We start from the raw sequence: 18,689 nt of genomic DNA on the forward strand, positions 1-18,689 counted from the left end.
GTCAGGGCCTGTTTAGCCTCTGTAAACCCGATCGCACAGCTAAAGTGCAACCCTTCTGATCCAAGTTCAGCTTTTCATGTTTAAGAGGAAGAAGGAAAGTCCTAAAGAGGCAGCCGAAGTGGTGGTGTAGGACCTGGCCATGGGTTGTGGGATTGTGGACAGTGGCTGCAAACTCTTCAGGGATTCATGGATTGTCCTGAAAGGATGATGTGCAGTTGCAGATGGGTTACTAAATGTCTACTTCATACATCTGCTGCTACCAGAAAGAGTGATCGGAAAGTTGTACTGGCAGCTAAAAGCAGAATAACTACTAAATCTCAGGTGGGCGATTGAGCCTGGATTTTGTTCCAGTAGCTGCAAGTGATGGCTCAAGCATCAAACACCCTCCCGAACCTGCGATTACACTGAACCATCAAATACGGTGAAAAGCAGAACACAAACTCAGCAACAGACGGATGTATGTTCTGCAGCCCCCTCCGCTTAGTGGAGGATTAGGAACATGTCAGAAATTCAATATGTGCTTGAGTGCTTTGCTGAGATCAGGTGGGTGCAGAGTCTGGATTCTGACCCCCAGAACATCGTTCAGGGTTTTGCATTACCTTGAATCTTGGGGAGGATATATTTTTGCTGTAGTTACGATAGCTGACATAGGTGTGCATGTCCCATGTATACAGTATCTCCTATGGGACATGGAGGGGACTGTCCTCGCTAATTGGTGTGTGCAGATGGACCCCAGAGCTCCCTGACTGCGAAGGCGGTGGCAGACTGGGAGTACTGGACTGCTGGGGAGGCCATTGCTAAGTGCAAACTCGTTTGCATCTAATTACTTCAATGCAACAAGTGTGGGAAGCTCGTGGACTGTTCCTCTTGCCATCTGCTGGCAATTAAAAATCTGGCCACTAGTTTTATTGCAAGGAAACAAAAAATGGCCCTTTGTAGTGCCAGCGGGAGACTGGATGATACTGGATCCTTGAAACCGCCTTATCGCCCAAACCCTGATAACGAGGCTCTGGGCTGATGAGGACAGCTCTGTGCAGCAGGGCAGTGCTTATATTTATTGTACAATTTCGTGTGTATGCAAATAAAGTGCTCAAACTCTGAAGCCCTCACTTTCCAGGCCCATCTGGAAGGCATTTTTTCCTCTGACAAGTTTAGCAAGAGTTTACCAATGACCACCAAGATCTGTTTTGGTGAGCAGTGCTGGGAGCTGGAAGACAGATCTTGGGGTTATTTTAGCAGGTTTGAGCTGAGGGTGGAACACAACTCCCTCATGCTGCTGGAGAATCTTTTTCCTGACAGTCCTTTCTAATTTTTTGCTCTTTCAATGGTTGGTTGTTGTATTCTGCTCACATTTATTATTCAAGCATTTTATCACCTATGGTCTGTCCTTCTTCAAGGATGCAGTTGCTTCCATTTCCAAGATTGTACTGCTCTCCACAGGTGACCAAAAACCCAACCCCTCAGTGTCCACCTTCAGAACATTTCCTACCCAGCATCAACATGGAGAGCAGCAAGCACTGCTCAGCTATCACAACGTGGGGAGTTTTATGAGCTCCGTCAGATTGGCTTGAAGCAGGTGCTGAGGGCTTAATAAAAGGTGTCACATAGTATGACTTCCAAGCATTTTCACTACCATTTAAGTGGTGGGAAAAATCAGCTTAATCAGAGCCATCTGGAGAGGTCTGTTATGTAGGACTTGGATGGCAGAGAAACTGGTGGCTGCTGACTTAAGGATACTTGGCTGCAGCAACGCTGGGCTGGGGCTGCATTTGTACAAACCTTACATATATATATATATATATATATATACACACACATATATATATATGAATGCATGTGTGAGATCAGTGGAAGTTCCTGAATAAGGCTATGGAAGGAGATAAATGACCCTCCAGAGGCCTTGGGAAGATACTTCCATGCTGGAAGACCCTTGGGGACACAGCTGGAGGGTGGCAGCAAGAGGGACCAGGGCCCTGGGGACCATTCCTGTAGGAGGTCAGTTGGCCGAATACCTCCTCTGAACCACTCTGATCATTCAGGTCACTGGGACTAGAGATGAGCTAGTGCTAAGAGCACGTGGAATTGCCTTTTCCCTCCTCGGGAGTGTGCCCATGTCTCCGTGCTCCCCTGGGGCCGCTGGCCAGAGCGGGTCCAGCACATCTGCCTGCCCAACATCCCAGAGGGACGGGGACCCCGCAAACAAAACACGGGGTGCGTGCATGTTTGCATGTGCTCCAGTGGCAGGGGGGAATCACCGCTGTGAGACTGTCATGGCTATCTCTCCCTTGATCTCCTCTAAATGTGCACGGAGACTGCCTGCCAATTTTGTAAAGGAATCTATCTTTACAATTATCCGTGATCCACAGTGATACGAGACATTTAATCAGCATCTCCTGACTTCTTGTCAGATTAATTACCATCAGCATTTGTGTTTTCTGCTGTTTTCAGGGGAATCTGGTCATGGGAAAGTGAAGAAACACCTCGTTTCGGCAGGGCTTGCAGGAGGAGGGAGGGCACCGAGGGCCTCGTGGCTCTGTGGTGGGGAGTCCACGTGCAGCATTGCTTCTGCGGGTCTCTGCAAGCCCATCCTGCAGCCCTGGGCTGGCCTGGTTTGCAGGCAAATCAGTGGGAGCATTACTTGCTTGCAAACATATACTCTGCTCTGCAGGACTCCTGCCCTGGAGAGGACGCACAAGCCAACGGTGCAAACCCTTCCCAGGCCAACCGGGGTGAGCCCTTGCACAACACTCTGCCTCGGCCAGCAGGGACCGGTCCAGGGGCTGAGAGAGGGGAGTGGGAAAAAGGATTTGGGCTCCTGGGGAATGGCGTGAGGCTCTTCCCCTTCGATCCGTGGGCAGCAATAATTTTGGCAGCTGCTCTGCTGACCGCGTGGGCTGCTTTCGTGTGCGCGGGTCCCCCCCGAGTTTCTCAGGCTCTCTGAAAGCGAGCCGAGGCGTGGAAACCTAATCCTGCATGGGGGTGGTGTGCCTGTCCCCGAACACATTTGGGATGGCGGCTGTCCAGTTTTCTCCTCCGCAAGTCCGATGTGATGTTCAGCATCATGTTCCCCCTCCCACGCTGGGGCTGGCTGGGGGATGCTCTGTGAGTGCTGCTCCCCATGTGGTCCCCGTTAGGGATGCTGGGTGTGCAAACAAGCGGGCAGAACTGGGGAAAAGCTGATGCTGCAGAGAGAAGTGGGCAGGGCTGCCAAGCCCCGTTTCCCCCAGCTGTCCCTGATTAGAGCCCAACATGCTCCATCCAAACAGTAGCAGAGGCTCGTTTACACGGCTGTTGTTGGGCTGAGGTTCCCACCCGTGCCCTGGCAAGTGGCACTTTCTCTGCTGTGTTTTACGAGGGTGGTGTGAGGACATGCTGTTCTGCTGCTGGGTTTCACCACCTCCTCCTCCTCCTGGCTGCCTGCAGCTGGCAGCATCGCTCGGGGAAGAAAACATGTTCATGGGCTCATCCCTGCGGGGTCCTGTGTGCTGGTAACATCGACCTGCTGCGTGTTCCTGCTGGGCTGCGGGCAGGTCTGGGAGGATGTGTTGGGAAGAAGAAATTGCAACTCTCAAAAGACAAACCTAATTTCATGTTTTTCTTAAAAGATAGTGTATTCCTCTAACAAATCCATGGAGATACTGGGGGGAGCATCAGGCTCTGCATTGAGCGCATGAAATGCCTGGCTGGGAAGCATGATCGCTCCTGAGCCAGGCAGTGCTGAATGGCCCGTGTGGTTGGAGTCACTGTGGTTTTGTTGTTATTTTCCAAAAAACAGGCAAAATCTGAGATATTTTCTCAAAAATCTCCCTATCTTTTCCCCCTCTCCCTGGCATAGGCTGCAGAACAGAAATGTGTTTGGAGCCCCTTGGGCTTTTCCCATGGAGCACTTGGCTTGTTAAAATATTTGACATCATGGTTCTTTATTACCTGCAATAAAATGCCTCTGCTAATCTTTAACATGCAACATGTCAGAGAAAAGGGATTGCATTAAAAACCTGTTTATGGGAGCGTTACTAAAACTTGTAAAAAGTAGTAAAAGTGAATGATGGCTGAAAAAACCCTTCTCTTCTGTGACAGCAAGGGCACTGCCCGGCCAGACGGTGCCCGGCAAAACTGCAGAGAGCCGTTCAGTCCAGACCTGAACCCAAGGCTCGGTGCAAGGACAGACTAACACCTCATTCCCTCCCCACCTTTGCTTTGCAGTGATTTCCAAGCCTGCTGCTTTGTTCCCCTCCAGTTTTAATTCAAACCTCCTCCTTCAGCAGGCTGGTGTGGAGCCACGTCTGTGCTGCACAGCTCAGCCTGCCCGGGGGCACGGCCAGAGCCGCGGCCCTGCCCTGGCACTCGGGTTCGGCGTTTTATGACAGCTTTCCCTCTTTTATGTAGTTTGGACAGTGTTTTAATATTACAAACCCAGGCTTTCCTGCAGCATTTAGGTTTTGGTAAGGCTGCCGCTTACGGCGATGTCTTAATGCCTTGTGGTTTTTGATATTTTCATCTGTTCTTCCCATTGTATGATTGGGCAATGGAGTGAAGTGGTTGTGGTCCTAGGGCGAGATGACAGCACCTTACCTGTTGCTTCAGTAACCTAACAAAAACATTTCAGCCCTTTAGGAGTATAATTTGGTCTCAGCTCCTGTTCAACACGAGGTCTGAGCTGTAATCGCATGGACATGCCTGTTCCCAGAGCTCAGCTATTGAATTTCAGACAATGGAGAGAAACAGCATCAGGTGTCGATTTTTTTTTTCCTGCTGCTTCTACTCCACAATCTATTTTTCATATCATTTTTATTGCATTGAAGATAAACAGCAAACAGACGAGTTCCCATGGGAATCAGGGTCCATCCACCGCCCACGTCAGTTGAGCTGGGAGGAAAGTACAGTCGCGTGAGACTCTCCAGCGCTTTTGGTGCGGGAATGCTAAGATTTCCCCTCATTTTTTACGATTTCATTATATTTACCAAAGCTGGTTCACATTAAGGCGTGAAGCGACTGCTGCCTTGCCCCGTGGTGGGGGGAGGAAGGGGAAAGGGCTGTTTCTGTGTCTGGTGTTGTGCTCTGATCCTCACCTCCCTGCCAGGGCACAGTTGGTGTCACCCCGACTGCTGCTGCCAGCAGGTCTGAGCAGGGCAGGGGCTGGAAGGGGCTGCAGGACCCTCTCCTGACCACCCCTGCATGATGCTAGAGTGGGACCAACACATCCTTGCTGTCCCCAGCTTGTTCATAACTGCTTTGATCTGGAAGAGGGTGCTTGAGTTGGTCCAAACCAGCGTATTTATGTAGCATTGCCCTGTCTTAGGTTTGGGAGATGTACCATGGCTCCATGTCCCACCAGCCCTGGAGAAATATCTCCAGTGCATTGGGTGGGCTGGCTGTCTCCCACCTGGGAGGAAAATACCTGCTGCCTCAGACACCTGGGTGCTGAGAGCATCCTTGGAGAGGATGTTGGTTTGTCTTGTTGGTCTGGATGTGACTGGGGCACCGTTACAGATCAACTGACCTGTGAACGTGCTGGCTTTCTCCACGTATGGTGAACACCAGGATGTCCCAGGTGGATATGCTGGAAGTGGTTTCTGAAGGACAGAAGCTGTTGAGTGCTGGGGCAGCATGTGCTTGGACATGGAGGCTGAGCATGAGGCCAACAGCAGGATGTCTGTGACTCACAGGAAATCTCCATCCATGTGTGATGGTGATGGATTTGGTGACAGACCCAGCAAACAGCAGTGTAAGGAGCGAGAAGGAGATACGGGAAAGAGGTGGCAGATGCCAAAGACATAGGAGAGCTGGAGCATCTTCTGCATCTGCAGTCAGGAAAGCGTCTGGAGATGGGGCTGGTGCCATCTGGAGAGGTGGGTGATGGCAGCCGGAGCCAGAGGGGACCTTTGCATGTGCCCTCTTCCTGCTACATCTGCCCCTGGGAGTTACAGCATTACACCAGGAAGAATTTCTTGCTTTTGTGCTGGAAGCTGAGACCTCAGAGCAGGGACCCCGCCAGATGAGGCCTGGAGAGAAGAATTCTTTTCTGTGGTTGCATTTTTGAGAAGCCAAAAGTCAGAGTGAGGTTCTTCAAAGCAGCGCTGCCGGCCCTGCTCCGCAGATGGGCCATCCCGCACCCGCTCCCATGCGTCTTCCTCTCCTGGGTGCACACCAGGCCTGCGCTGTTCCCATCTGAACAGCTTCATGTAAATCATATGCAAAGCAGCTGGAGGAAATCAGTAGGTGAGGGATTGGAAGTGGGGCTGGGATCTCAGCGAGGGTATTAATAAGGCGTTTAGTGCAGCCTGGGTAGACTGAGGCTTTGGTTTGGGGCTGAGGCCCAGCATGATGCTGGGGGGGGTGTCACTCATCCCCTGTGTCCCTGGTGGTGATGACACAGCTCCTGATCTCCAGGGGATCAGTGGTTCATCACTGCAGCATCTTTTAATGGGGTACCATCAGCACAGCCATGATGTTGGCCAGGGTACTGTGCTGACCCCATGTTTATGGGAATGCTCAGACCTGCCTGTGCCCTCTGTGTCCTGACTTGGCCAATGTGTCGCCCTTCCGTGTGACCCAGGGATGACAGATGGGCTGGGTCCCCTCCCTGGGCGCTGCTCGGCTCCATCCTGGGTACACCACCTAATGCCCCGTGGACCAGCAGAGCCACAAACCTGCTCAACGGGAAATGCCACCTCTACATCTTGGAAATCTGCTGTACACCTCTTGGCCTGGGGCTGGGGCGGGCCGGGGTTGATTAATAGATGGTAATTGCTGACAGGGAGGAAGCCAGGAGGTGAGACACAGGTGGTGGTGGCACTCTGGATGCTGGCAGACCTCTCGCAGGAAGAGTTTCCAAACTCCTCCCTGACTACAGCATGGTACCTCGCATGCTGGCTGGAGCAAAGTGGAGGATCCTCAATTTGGGTTCCTCTTTGTCCCTTGCTAGAGCCAAAAGTTGTTGTTGGTGTGACTATGCTCTCCAATTACATACCAAGGACGTGCCCAAGTGCCTGGCTCCCCACGCTGCCGTGGCCCCATCAGTGCGATGGTGCTTGAGGCCATCCTGGTGCTGCAGACGCCGAGGCTCCGTGTCCCCACATACCACTGGCCCACGGGGGCTGAGTCACCATCTCCTGGCCGCGCACCCAGCAGCTGGTTTCGTCTCACACCCGCAGCCTCGCGGTGTTTGCTCGCTCGCGGTGTTTGCTCGCTGCTACCTTGGCAGTGGGGAGATACTTAATGGGCTCTGGTGCCTCCCTGGGGTGTGCTGACTCAGGTAGGGGAGCAGAAATGGTTTTTCCTCTGCACGTCCCAATTAAAACATGGAGTTTGCCTCCCACAGCAGAACAGAGCATCAGTGCCCCTGAAACTGCTCTAACAGGGATTTATGGCACCTGCTGGGAGCTCCCCAACATGGGCCTGCACCTGAATGTGATGCAGTTGTCTTCCCCTGGGGGCCTCCCGGCAGCTGCCAGGCGGGACCAGGCAGCACGATGGGCCCACGAGCCGAAGCGGAGGTGAATACCTCCTTTGACACCAAGAACCAGACCGAAACTATGTCAACGGAGAGCGCCGGCGCGGCTTTTCCTGTTTTTCCTGTTGGAGGCTTTGAACTGTGTCCTGCAGGGTCAGCGTGTGGGGAGACACCTCAGGCTGGGATGGGGAGGGTCTGAAACCCTAGACCCTGGGAAAGGGGAGACCCATTGCCTGGGACAGCCCGCAGAGCCCATCCGTCTCCAGGGCAGTAGCTGGGAGGAGGAATCTGAGGGCGAGTGGCGACCTGTGTTTCCCAGAGTGATGGAGGTGGCTTGGGGAGAAGGAGGAAAGCAAATTTGATTTTGGGGTGCTCTGTCTTTGAAAGGCTGCCTCTACGTGAAGTGCCATTTTGGTGGGTTTAGTTGCTATAGGTAAGAGTGTGGGCTAGAAGGAAAACTATGAATAGGCATCTCAAAGCACCAGTGTGACCTGAAGGTGCAACTCACCTCTGGGTTTAGGAGCCCCACAAGGATGTGTCAGGATTTGCTGTAAGGTGCTCTCTGCCCAGACTGGGCAGGGGGCCCAAAGTCAAGGAGAGATCAGTGAATGTGCACAGCTGAATCTGTAGGGTGTAAGATTTTAAGGGAAGGGGTTTTCCCAGGGTTTGGTGATCCATTCTCTTACAGAGAAGCCAGAACAGACCTCAAACTCCTCAGCTCTCAGTCCTGTCCAAAAAGTGGGTAAAAGCTGCAGGAGATGGTGACAGCCCAGCTCAGGAAGGGCAGATAAAGCCTTGGGGCCACTCGTCATACAGATTCAATCCCCTCCGCTGCCAGGGCTGCAATCTGATTTTATTGCTACAACTGTAAAGATAGAAAAGCTGATAGCATGGGACCGTTTCTCCTGGTACACAGAAAGGTGTTTATACTGAAGTTTGTTCTGCTGGTGGAGCAAGGGGCAGGTCGTACTTGTGGGACACGTTGCACAATCCCGGCTTCAAAGGGTGTCTGCAGGGGAGCAGTGCTGGTCGGTTAAATCAGCTGTACTGGAGATGCTGGGCCCTGGGCCAGCAGAATGTCCCCCCACCTCTGAAAATGTACCTGCAAAATAAATGCTGTGTTGCTGGTCTCTGAGTATCGAGGTTTTGCTGATACAGACCCGTCAGTCTGGGGTTGCACCATGTCCCGTCCAGACCTCATGGAGAGGCACCAACTCTCATCTGGATGTTTTTTTCCTGTCATCCTCTGCCCAGTCTGGTCATTGGTGTCAGCACACGGATTTATTGGTGTCAGCACATGGATTTATTGGTGTCAGCTTGTGAGTTTTAGCGGCCTCGTGCAATCGCTACCACTTTTAAGCTGGTGCACCAGACACCTCTTTGTATTATTTTTATTCTTCTGCTGACATCTAGTGTGTGAAAACCTGTAATGCAGTGCACCCGTTGGTTTGGGAAATGTGAATGTTGGACAAACGGGGCTGTTTCTTGTGCTATTCATGGCCAAAAGGGCACCAACCTCCTCTGGTTCCTGTGTGGGAGCCTCAGTGACCCAGGTGACCACCAGCAACGGGGGATCCTGCAGGCTGGTGCGGACTGGTATTTTCAGGTAGAGCTGATGGAAATGAATCTTAACTGGAGTAGGAAAGTGATTTGGAAGTGGGTTGGTACCTGAGCCTCTTGCTCAATGCAATGGGTGGTAAATGTGCCAGTGGAAATAAGGTGTTGCTGGGTGATCATGGAGATGTCTTCTCCATCCAGGGTCCACCTCTGGGGACAGCTCTGCAAGGAGGGCCGGTGCTGGGCATTGGTGCTGGATGGGGAGGAGAGGGGGAAACGGGGAGCAGTGACTCCCTGGGTTTGTCTTATTCTATTTCTGGTCAGAGCTTATGGTCTGGTCTACAAATGTTATCACAGGTCAGTGAGTTGTCTGGTTAAAATAAGTAATTTTTAATGTCTGCTGGTGAATAACACTTATTAATCTCAATTTATATCCTGGCCTAGTATTCTTGCCACTTGTCTCTATACACAAGAGTGTTGGGAGCTGTTGGGAGCTGCCGGTGCTTCAGACATAGGGTTGGTAACTGTGGCTCCATCTCCTGATGCTGCACTGAACCCCTGAGCTGGAGGAGCCTCCTTGGGGGACATAGCAGTGACCTCTGGAGGTGAAGGTGATGCTGGCTGACCTTAGTATTGCCCCCTATGCATTTCCCTCCCTGGTAGTTTTATTTATTTCGTTGTGTTTTTCCTACGTCATGATTTGAGCCCAGGTTTTGGCGTGCAGGGCTGTTACCACTTTATCGCCCCTCCAGTGTTCAACAGACTGGTTTTGGGCACCCAAAGTGACCCAAACTCAGGCTGTTGCTGTAGGATGAGGTGGGGAAGCTCTGCACACCCCAAAGTATCATTTGGGGCAGAGTGGATCACAGATCAGAGCTGCCCCGTGTCCCTTGTCCCCCCCTGGTGGCGGTAAATCCTCCTGAGGCTGCCGTGGGGTGTCAGGTGGCTTCAGGGCTCTGTCGTGTCACGTCACAGGACGGAGATGGGCAGGTGCTCATCTGTCCTCACACGTGCAATGTGCTTTAAGATAAAAAGTGCTGTGGGAAATCTCACGTTGAACCGTTTACACCGCTGTTCACGTGACTTTGTTTTGTAAAAAGCCTTTCAAATCTTGCCAGAAGTCAAGGTTTATTTCCCCATCCTGAGGGTATTTAATCCTTGTCTCATTAACCTTCATTTTAATGTACCATTGCTGAGGAGAGAAAATAACTGAAACATTTTGTCTTAGGGAAAAGATCAGATATAAATTTATCCCGAAGCCATTGGAGATGCTTATCAGCGTGTTTTTCTCTCTTCCCCAGCTGCATGAGCTTGCAGAAGAACCAGTTTTGCTGGGCTTTGGCTTTCTGAGAGCAGAACTGATTGCTGGAGAAATTCAGCTGGGCAGCAAGTCCCTGCTCGGGATGGGTTCGTGATTTGAGCGTGGGATAGAAAACAAAAAGCATCACTGCATGGGATCGCATTGGGGCACCCTGGCCTCTAAAAAAAGCAGAGATATTGTTTTTCCCAACAATCTATGCAGAAAAACATCCTCTGAGTGGGGCATAATTTATTTCTGCAGTTGAAACCATCTTCTTGCTTTCAGCTACAACCGGCCTTGGTTTGCAAAATCGATACGAAGTGTCAAGTGTGATTATTAAGCCAAATCTCACCTTCTTCCTCAGATCTTGCTGAGCAGAAGTGAGCCTTCATAGAGAATAAACTCGAACTGGAGGAGATGCCTGCTCACATCATGGGCTTTTCTTAAAGGTGGGGTGTTCTGAGGTGTCTCCCATTACAGGCACTGGAGGGATGGGGAGCTGGGAGAGCAGTGCCTGTCCTGAGCGCCCCAGGGTGCTGTACCCACCTGCAAAATGCCCCAATGTGCGCTATTGTGGCCTAAAACATATGAATCTTTTTGTTTCTTTGTGGCTAGGAGTGCTGTGAATTCAGGAGTCACTCCAGGGTAGATGCTCATCCCTGCGTTTGCTTTGGGCTGAAGGACAAACTTCTGGAATCAGGTGGGTAATCACGGAGCCTGATATCTCCTTCTACTTATTTTTGCAAAGCTGCACCTGAGGGGGTGTGCTTGCTTATAACAGCTCTGTGCTGTCACCAAGTGGAAAAAGTAAAACCCAGAAAATTACATGTGAACCACACTAGAGCTCCGTGTATTGTCCTTTCTCTGTGATAAGATCATCGCTTTGGATCTGTAATGTTGCGCTGGCTCCTGTGACAGCGAGCACAACAGGCCAGGAACATCTTGAATTCTTTTGATTTGCTGAAACTGGAGCTTCTCAGAAGTCCTGATAAAACTTCAAATCCAGGAGGGACTTTGTTGTCAGACCTAGAGAATGAGAAACAACCAGATAAAAAGGGCATGAACTCGTGGTGTGAGCAACAGAGACCAAGCGCATCCCGCTTGAGACAAGACACATGAACCCACCATCCTGGTGAGTCCTCTGAGACCGGGGTCAGGCCGGGAGCTCGCTCTATTTTATCTTCTGGTGAATAATTTCAGGTCTCATCTTGAGAGGGAATGGGGAAATGGTGGTGATTACAAGATGTCTTCAGAGCTGACAGCGCTGTTTCTTGCCTGGCTTCGGTGACAGGTTGTGATGAGGCATTAGCAGGTTGTGGGATGATCAAAGGGAGAGGGGAGGGATTCCCCAGACCAAGAGGGATGTTGGGTCTCACTCCAACGCCACCTTAGAGCAGAGGGCAAGAAAAAGCAGGGGTTCCTGCCTCCCCCCTTCGGCTTTGTCTTGGTCTTTCCTTAAAATGATAAACAGCAGCAGTCAGCTGATAATGATTTAGGATGTGGAAAGCCTGGGCTTTATCGGTGTACCTATCCTGGCTTCTTTTAAGTCTGTAGTAGAAATCTCATGAGCAACGAGATATAAACTGTCTGAGTTTTTACCCACACAAAGTAATGGGGCTGAGCCTCATAAATCCCACTGGTTTATGTATTTCAGGCCAGTTTCCTCAGGAAAGGAAAAACTACCAGGTACCAGCAGTGATGAGGAGAAGGGCTTTGCTGGCTGGTGTTAATCTCAAAAAGCGTTTTGCACCCCAAATCACAGCAGAGATGGGGTTCTGGCACTGGCACTGCAGGGTGTTTGAGATGCTGAACTGGCCTCTCTCCTGTTTTCAGGCAGGAATAATTTCTTATAAAAACGGCGGTCAAGGCAGCCCTGCAAAACAGCTGGAATGCCTCTAGGCGGCACGAGAGTGTGTCTGGTCAGAGCGGGATGCACAGCCCCTTGCTCCTTATCCAGATCCCAGGGTCGAGGAGTCCTTTCTGATCCCTGTCCCCTGTCGTTTTCTGTGGTCCTGGGTTGGAGGTAGCACAAGGTGCTGTACAGAGCACCCCGAGCCCCAGGCTGTGACCCAAAGTGCTGAGAGGACGCTGTGGGGTTGCCCAGCATAAAGCTGGAATCAAGTCTCACATCTGCATGTGCTCACAAAATCCCCCGTTTGGATGGAGCTTCTGCAGCGCTGACTGGTGGGTCCTCATCCTTCAGGCAATGTGAGGAGCTGATCCTGCACAGCTGGGGACCATCGCCCCGACCCCATGGTACGGAGTCCCAGGTACCACAGCAACTTCTCTCTTTCCTTTTATTCCTGAAGACATCCATGGAATCAAAGTGATGGTGTCTGCAACTGGACCACCCAACTGTCACATCTCTGCCCTGCAACCTAAGACAAGGAGCAGTTTCCTCAGGTGTAGGTCCTAGTTTCAGTGGTTTTAATACTGATGTGCCTTGGTAGAGGTTGGTAAGAGATTTCTAGAGACACTGAGTCTTGGGCACACACCTGTGTCAGCGGTGGTGCAGCACACACTGGAGATGCCTGTTTCCTTCCACTGACAGCAGGGAGGGTCTCAGGGGCTGGCTTAGACTCATAGGGACACTTAGGAAAGAAAATCCAAATTAAATAAAGGTTTATGGATTAAACTCCTTGGTAGGAGACTCTTACAAGGCATTCAGTTTACTTTCATTTATTTAAGGAGAACTAAACCGAGTCACGGTCATTTTAATTCTGCTAAAAATGGTACAAAGAAGTTTAATGTGACTTATCTTAATCCACTTGAAAAATCAATTCAGATTAATTTTCTTGAGTGTCTTGCATAGTTTGCCTTTGATTTTTCACATGTTAATTAGTTTTATTGTGCATGGCTGAAACCTAGCATGACCGTAGCTTCCATCAGTCACAGAAAATGCTTGTGTGGTTATCTGTGGATTTTAAATACAAAGCTCATATATTGGTGAATGCTCCTGAATATGGTCCTGTTAACAATTTCACAGAATCACTGTGGTTAGCAGGGAGCTCTGGCGGTTCTGGGTCCAACTGCTCTGCTCAGAGAAGGCTCAGCTGGGGCAGGCTGCTGGGCCGCGTCCTGTTGGGTTTGAATATCTGCAAGGGTGGAGGCTCCAAAACCTCTCTAGGCAAACTTTTCTAATATTTGACTGCCTTGACAGTAAAAAAGTTTGTCTTATGTTTTAAATTCACTCTTTTGTATTTTTCTGTTTCCCTTAACGTGATGCAGAGCTGGAGACAACCAAAAAGTGACCAGCACTGCTCCCTGGGACCAGCCATATCCAGACCCTCCTGGAAGATTCAGCCACCGGCATCAAGTGCTGTCCTACAAGAGTTTGTATTCCAGCTTCTGCAATAATACTTTGAGGATGAGATGCCTGGGGCTGGCATTTAGCTTGGCATGATGTACAGAAGCATTGACCAGACGTGTTCAGAAAAGCAAGAGCTGCACCTCAGGTAACAATTTCTCCTGGGGCATCCTGCAGAATGGGAAAGGGTTTTCTACATGGCACAGTGATGTGGAGGTGTCCCTCAAAATGGATGTGTTTGGTAGGATAGGGGTCTACCCACATTACCCTGGCAGGACCTTGTCCTTTCATGAGGTCACCTATGATGACATGATCTTGATGCACTTAGTTGGAGCATGATTTGTTGAACACCTCTACCCCAGCTTTTGGATTTTAAAGAAATGAAACTGTTAGGATGATGTGGCTGAGGGAAGATGCTGAGAAGATCCCAGCCTCTTTGTCTTCTTTTGGGGAGCTGCTCCCTTGAAAGTGTCTGAGTCAGGAGAACTGGCCAGTGCTTACCTTATGGTGTGATGCCCATGCTTTTGCTGCAGGCAGCTGGGTGAAGAAGGGAGAGATGTTTCAATAAAGACTCTTGTAATCAAATGTGGTTCTGAACACCCCATGTTTTAAAGGTGGAAAAGGCTTGAAAGTTCATGCAGTTGCTTGTCCAGGGGTCAGTGCAGATTGTTCCCAGCTGTATTATATTCTGTTTAGTATGAGTTAAAGCTTTTTTTATAGATTTTTTGTTTTCTCCACCAAGGGTGGTGGTGTGTCACTGCCCCAAGAGGTTGGTCTTCCCATGCTGATGTGAGGGAGCCGGCACAAGCCAGGCACACCAGGGTTGTGTTGTTGTGTTGCCATTTTCCCTACTGTGCTGGAATAAAAGCTTTCAGCCCCTGGCTCAGTTCTCAGCTGGCTTCAGGGTCGGGGTGGCACAGGGATGGCGAAAGGTCCCTCTTGGTCCTCCCACTCCCAGATCTGCACCAAGAGCAAAGAGCTGAAGGTTGGGTTGGTGCGGGTGTTGCTTCGGGCAGGACAGAACCCGTGGGTGTCCCCAGGAACAACCAGATCCTCCTTCCCTCTCCCGGGGTGCTCAGCGGGTGCTGGGCAGGGAGCAGCAGAGGCTGCAGAAGCGTGAGAGCAGCAGGATGAGCCGGGGAAGCGCTCTGTGCTGGGGGAATGGCGCGGTCCCCAGCACAGGAGCAGCGCAGCCTGCAGCCCGCAGGAGGGGGCTCTCGGCCCGCTGCTGCCTCTGCTGCCTTCCTCCTCTTTCTCCCCCTCCTCTCCCTCCTCCTCCTCCTGCAGCAGGGGGACAGGGCCCTGCAGCCCCGCACCCCGATGCTCTCCTGTCCCCTGGCCTCCCCCCACCTCCCAGCCCCACCGCTGTCCCCTCCTCCTGGCTGCCCTGGGACCCCACGTTACTGAGCGGCTGCTATTGTGTTGGGTGCTGTCTCACCTGCCCCTTGTCCACGCTCCCCTTCCCCTTGGCGAGTCGCTCTTGAATGCAGCTTTTGGAGCTGCTTGGGAGCACAGGGACCCGTCATCGGCTGATTTAGCGGTGCACTCTGCAACTTTGCCTTTGGGGACCCAGGGGAGGGGAGAAGCGGGTGGGAAGCACAGAAGGTTTCCTGCACAGGCTGTTGCTCTTCAGCAGGATGGGCCAAGCTGCTGGCAGCAGATCAGTGGAGCTGCAAGGACTGCTGAGAAACTAAACATTTCCACCCTCCAGAAGTCAGCAGTGCCAGAAGAAAAGAGATAGGAGCTTTTACAAAGCATTTTGTGGAGGTGAGTCCATCATTGCCCCTTTTTGCAAATAGGGAAACTGGGGTAGGCATTGAGGAAACCATTTGCTAGGGGTCACCTAGCACAGAGAAATGCATTTAGGTCTCAGGGTTCCTGGTCAGCACTGGGCCAAGTGCAGTGTCAGTCCCAAGTTACTGCCTTTATCCCAGGTATTTTTAGTCTGTGACAGATAAATGTTTATTGTGCTCTGTACAGAACAAAACCAGAAGTGGAAAAGTAAGGTAGAGGAAGAGAAAAGGCACCAAGGCATGGGAGGCTGTGCACAGTTCTTCTACTGCTCACCAATGGGTTGGCCAGAAGCCAGATTTTAATTTTTGAAGGTATTTCTAGGGAGCAAAAGACAAATAGAACACTGAACAAGGCCAAACCAGAGCCATTGGCTGTTGAAATCCAAATGTTTTAAGTTTATTCTCACTTACCTTCTATAAAAATATGTGAAATGGAAAAATAAATCAGCTTTCTTATGACCCAATAAGTCAAGAGTTAGTGTTTCATAAAACAAGATCCAGTGTCTCAGAGGTGAAGCTGGACAGTGGCATCTGGACCAGAGATGCCGTTTTCCATAGCAAGGGCAGCAACATCCAGGTCTCCTTAGCAGCTCTGGGGTGGCATCTCCCCTGCCAAAGGCCAATAAATGAGTTCATGTGTAGCTGAAAGAAAAGTTGCTCTGGTGATGGGGATGTAACAGCTGGTGCTTAGAGAGGCTCTTCTGTCTGTGTTATGAGAAATGTCAAATTACACAATTAAATCAGTCCCTATTGGTTTTAAGCCTTATGGATCTGTAATCCTGAGGGTGCACTGGTGGATTTATTGCTGTTTCACCATACTTGGTACAAGAGTATTTTGTTCCAAGACACCAGCTAGAGCAAAGGGGCTGTAAATCGCATCCATGCATCAGTCCCAGTGGAAGAGGATCTGATGCTGTAGAGGGTCCAAAGGGGACAATGTGGCTGAAGCAGGGACTTCCCACTGGCTGTGTGGCCTCAGGGGGCTTGGAAATGAAGCTACGAGAAGCACTGGGGCTTCCGTGAGCCTCCAGCCATCCCAGGCACTGTTTCTTTTCTCTTTGCAGGCTGAAATTTCTGTTCTCCAGGCAGCATGCTGCTCCCATACCCGGACACTGGCTGTGTCCACTGCACTTGCCCTGCCAGAAATAGTATTTCAGGTAGGAGAGATGTGTTTCCACTTCACCCTAGTGTGGACAGAAAGGAGAAAGAGCCACAAAACTTGCTCATCTTGGGCTGTTGCAAACATGGGACCAGCTGTGGACCAAAATCCCACGATCAGCTGCCACAACAGCTCCTGTGTCCAGGCTCAGTCCCGCTCCCCTTCACCTCCAGCACTGCCCTACCAAAATCTACCTCCCAGCACCCACAGCAGGGGCAATGGTGGTGGAACTACGTAGCCCCATGCTCCAGTGCCACAACAAAGGACAGAGCTGGAGAATCCTCCATTCAAAGCTGGAGAAACCTCCACCCAGCGCTGACTCTGCCGCTCTGCTCAGCCCTCATTTTAGCTTGGCAGCCCATGCCCGGGAGTCACAGATTTTATCCCCGGAGTGCCAAGCTGCTCCATCCCCAGGCTGCGTTCAGGGATTGGCATGCAAATAAGCTCACTGCCGCCTCAGACTGTGATAATTAAAAGTGAAGTTGTAAAACAAGCAGCATCAATTTTTGGTGCGTGTCCCCAGCAACACATGGTGATTGGACTCAGTTAGGAGACATTTCCAGCTACGCAGCAAACTCTAAATAGCCTGGAGAGAATACATGGGAATTTAGCTTGTGCAGCAATTTCAGATGTCAAAACAAGTTTCCTTGTTAATATGAAACTATTTGGAGTTTGCATTTTTAATTAAAGCTTTTAATTATCCAACTGTATTTTATTAGCTTTTATGAAGACAGCTGCTTTAAACACTATGAGCCAAATCTGTGCTCTGAAGCACTTCTTGTCCGAGACATGGCTTTGGTTGTGAACAGCCTTCATTGTGAGGAAATGGGATTGTTTAATTTAAACTAGAATTTACTATCCTAGCTTGATTGAAGCTCTTTTATGGCAGAGACTACAGATAGACTCATTGGGAGCATTCGTGTGCCCAAGGCTGGGGGGATGCTGTGCTGGCAGCCCCAGGGCTCGTCTGTTAAGCCCTTCCAGGGGGAGCATCACCTGCTTCTGGAAAGGCTTTTTGTGCCCACCTCACCTCTCTGCTCATCTTTGAGCCCTAGACCAAGTCTGAAAGCTCCTGGGTGGAAGCTTCTTGCACCCTTGGGTTGGGTTTGAGATTCTGAGGCTCCAGAGCTGGTGCTACTGGTGAGTCCCAGCAGCGGAGTCGCCCTCTCCAGGGGTACTCGCTGGGCTCTGGTTTGCAGGAGATCAGGCTTCTCAGCCGCTCTTCTGTGCCAGCTCTTCACTACCGTGATCTTCATCATGCAGTAGCTAAAGCCTGTGGTCCTGTTCATAGGACAGATTATTTATTCATTGGGATCATGTTATTTACAGCTGCAGTGTGGCTTCTCCTGTTTTGCAGCATGCCTGTAGTTTAACAGCTTATAGAAGCCTCTATGCCCTGCCTGTGCAGAAGCAGCAAAGGAGAACAGAATATCTGAACACAATTGCAAGGGAAAAGCTGACAATCAGGACGGGGATTCTGGCTGGAGCGCAGCCCTGTGCTGAGCTCAGCTCTGTGTTCGTGGAGAGCGCTCTGCTTCGAGACCTTACTCTTCGTCACTGTCAAAAATCGACAAAACGTACTAAATCATCTGTAATTTGCTGAGAAGAAAGGCAGAGCGGGTAGCTTTTAAGCACTGGTGCAGGTCAGTCTATTGCTACGGGGACCTCGCGGGATCAAGGGCTGATGCAGTGATAGCCATGCGTGAAGTTGTGTCCCTGCGTTAGAGGACAGATCGAAAACCTTGGTGCTGTGCAGAACTGTTCTCTCCAGACCTGTGTGTAGCTGCTGGCAATTAACTTTTTTCTGTCCTCTTTTGTGTTTCAGAGGAGCTCAAGCTGGGATTGGTATGTGTGGAATATAGTTCAAAAGAGATGCCACTACCCAGCAAGGGATGCAGTGGCCAAAAGGACAGCAATGCATGTGCCGTTAATGAACACCCTGGTGCACAGGCTGGGAGATCAACAAATTGAATGAACACAGGCTTGTCCTTCATGTTCCTCCATGAGTGGAGGGTGAGTTTAGCCTTGGATGAGGCTGAACTAGCGCTTAAGTGGCAACATGGAAAATCCTGGTTCTACTGGAGCTGGGATGGGAGCTGAAGAGTTTCCAGTCTTTGTTT

The 18,689-nt window shown here is 50.7% G+C and overlaps 1 long non-coding RNA gene across 3 annotated transcripts in view; it reads left to right on the forward strand.

The window, feature by feature from the left end:
- Positions 1 to 18,689, forward strand: part of LOC136109818 (uncharacterized) — a 116,770-nt gene that overhangs the window by 10,091 nt on the left and 87,990 nt on the right. Inside the window, exons 2-6 of one of the 3 annotated variants that reach the window (XR_011741805.1) lie at positions 10,675 to 10,759; positions 10,926 to 11,010; positions 13,539 to 13,765; positions 15,251 to 15,384; positions 16,475 to 16,567. This is a non-coding gene — a long non-coding RNA (uncharacterized lncRNA). Of the gene's footprint in view, positions 1 to 10,674; positions 10,760 to 10,925; positions 11,011 to 13,538; positions 13,766 to 15,250; positions 15,385 to 16,474; positions 17,169 to 18,689 lie in introns of those variants that run through there. The other 2 variants (XR_011741804.1, XR_011741806.1) reach the window with 2 other exon arrangements.

This window comes from Patagioenas fasciata, chromosome 18 (assembly GCF_037038585.1).
Source record: "Patagioenas fasciata isolate bPatFas1 chromosome 18, bPatFas1.hap1, whole genome shotgun sequence".
Taxonomy (NCBI): Eukaryota; Metazoa; Chordata; class Aves; order Columbiformes; family Columbidae; genus Patagioenas; species Patagioenas fasciata.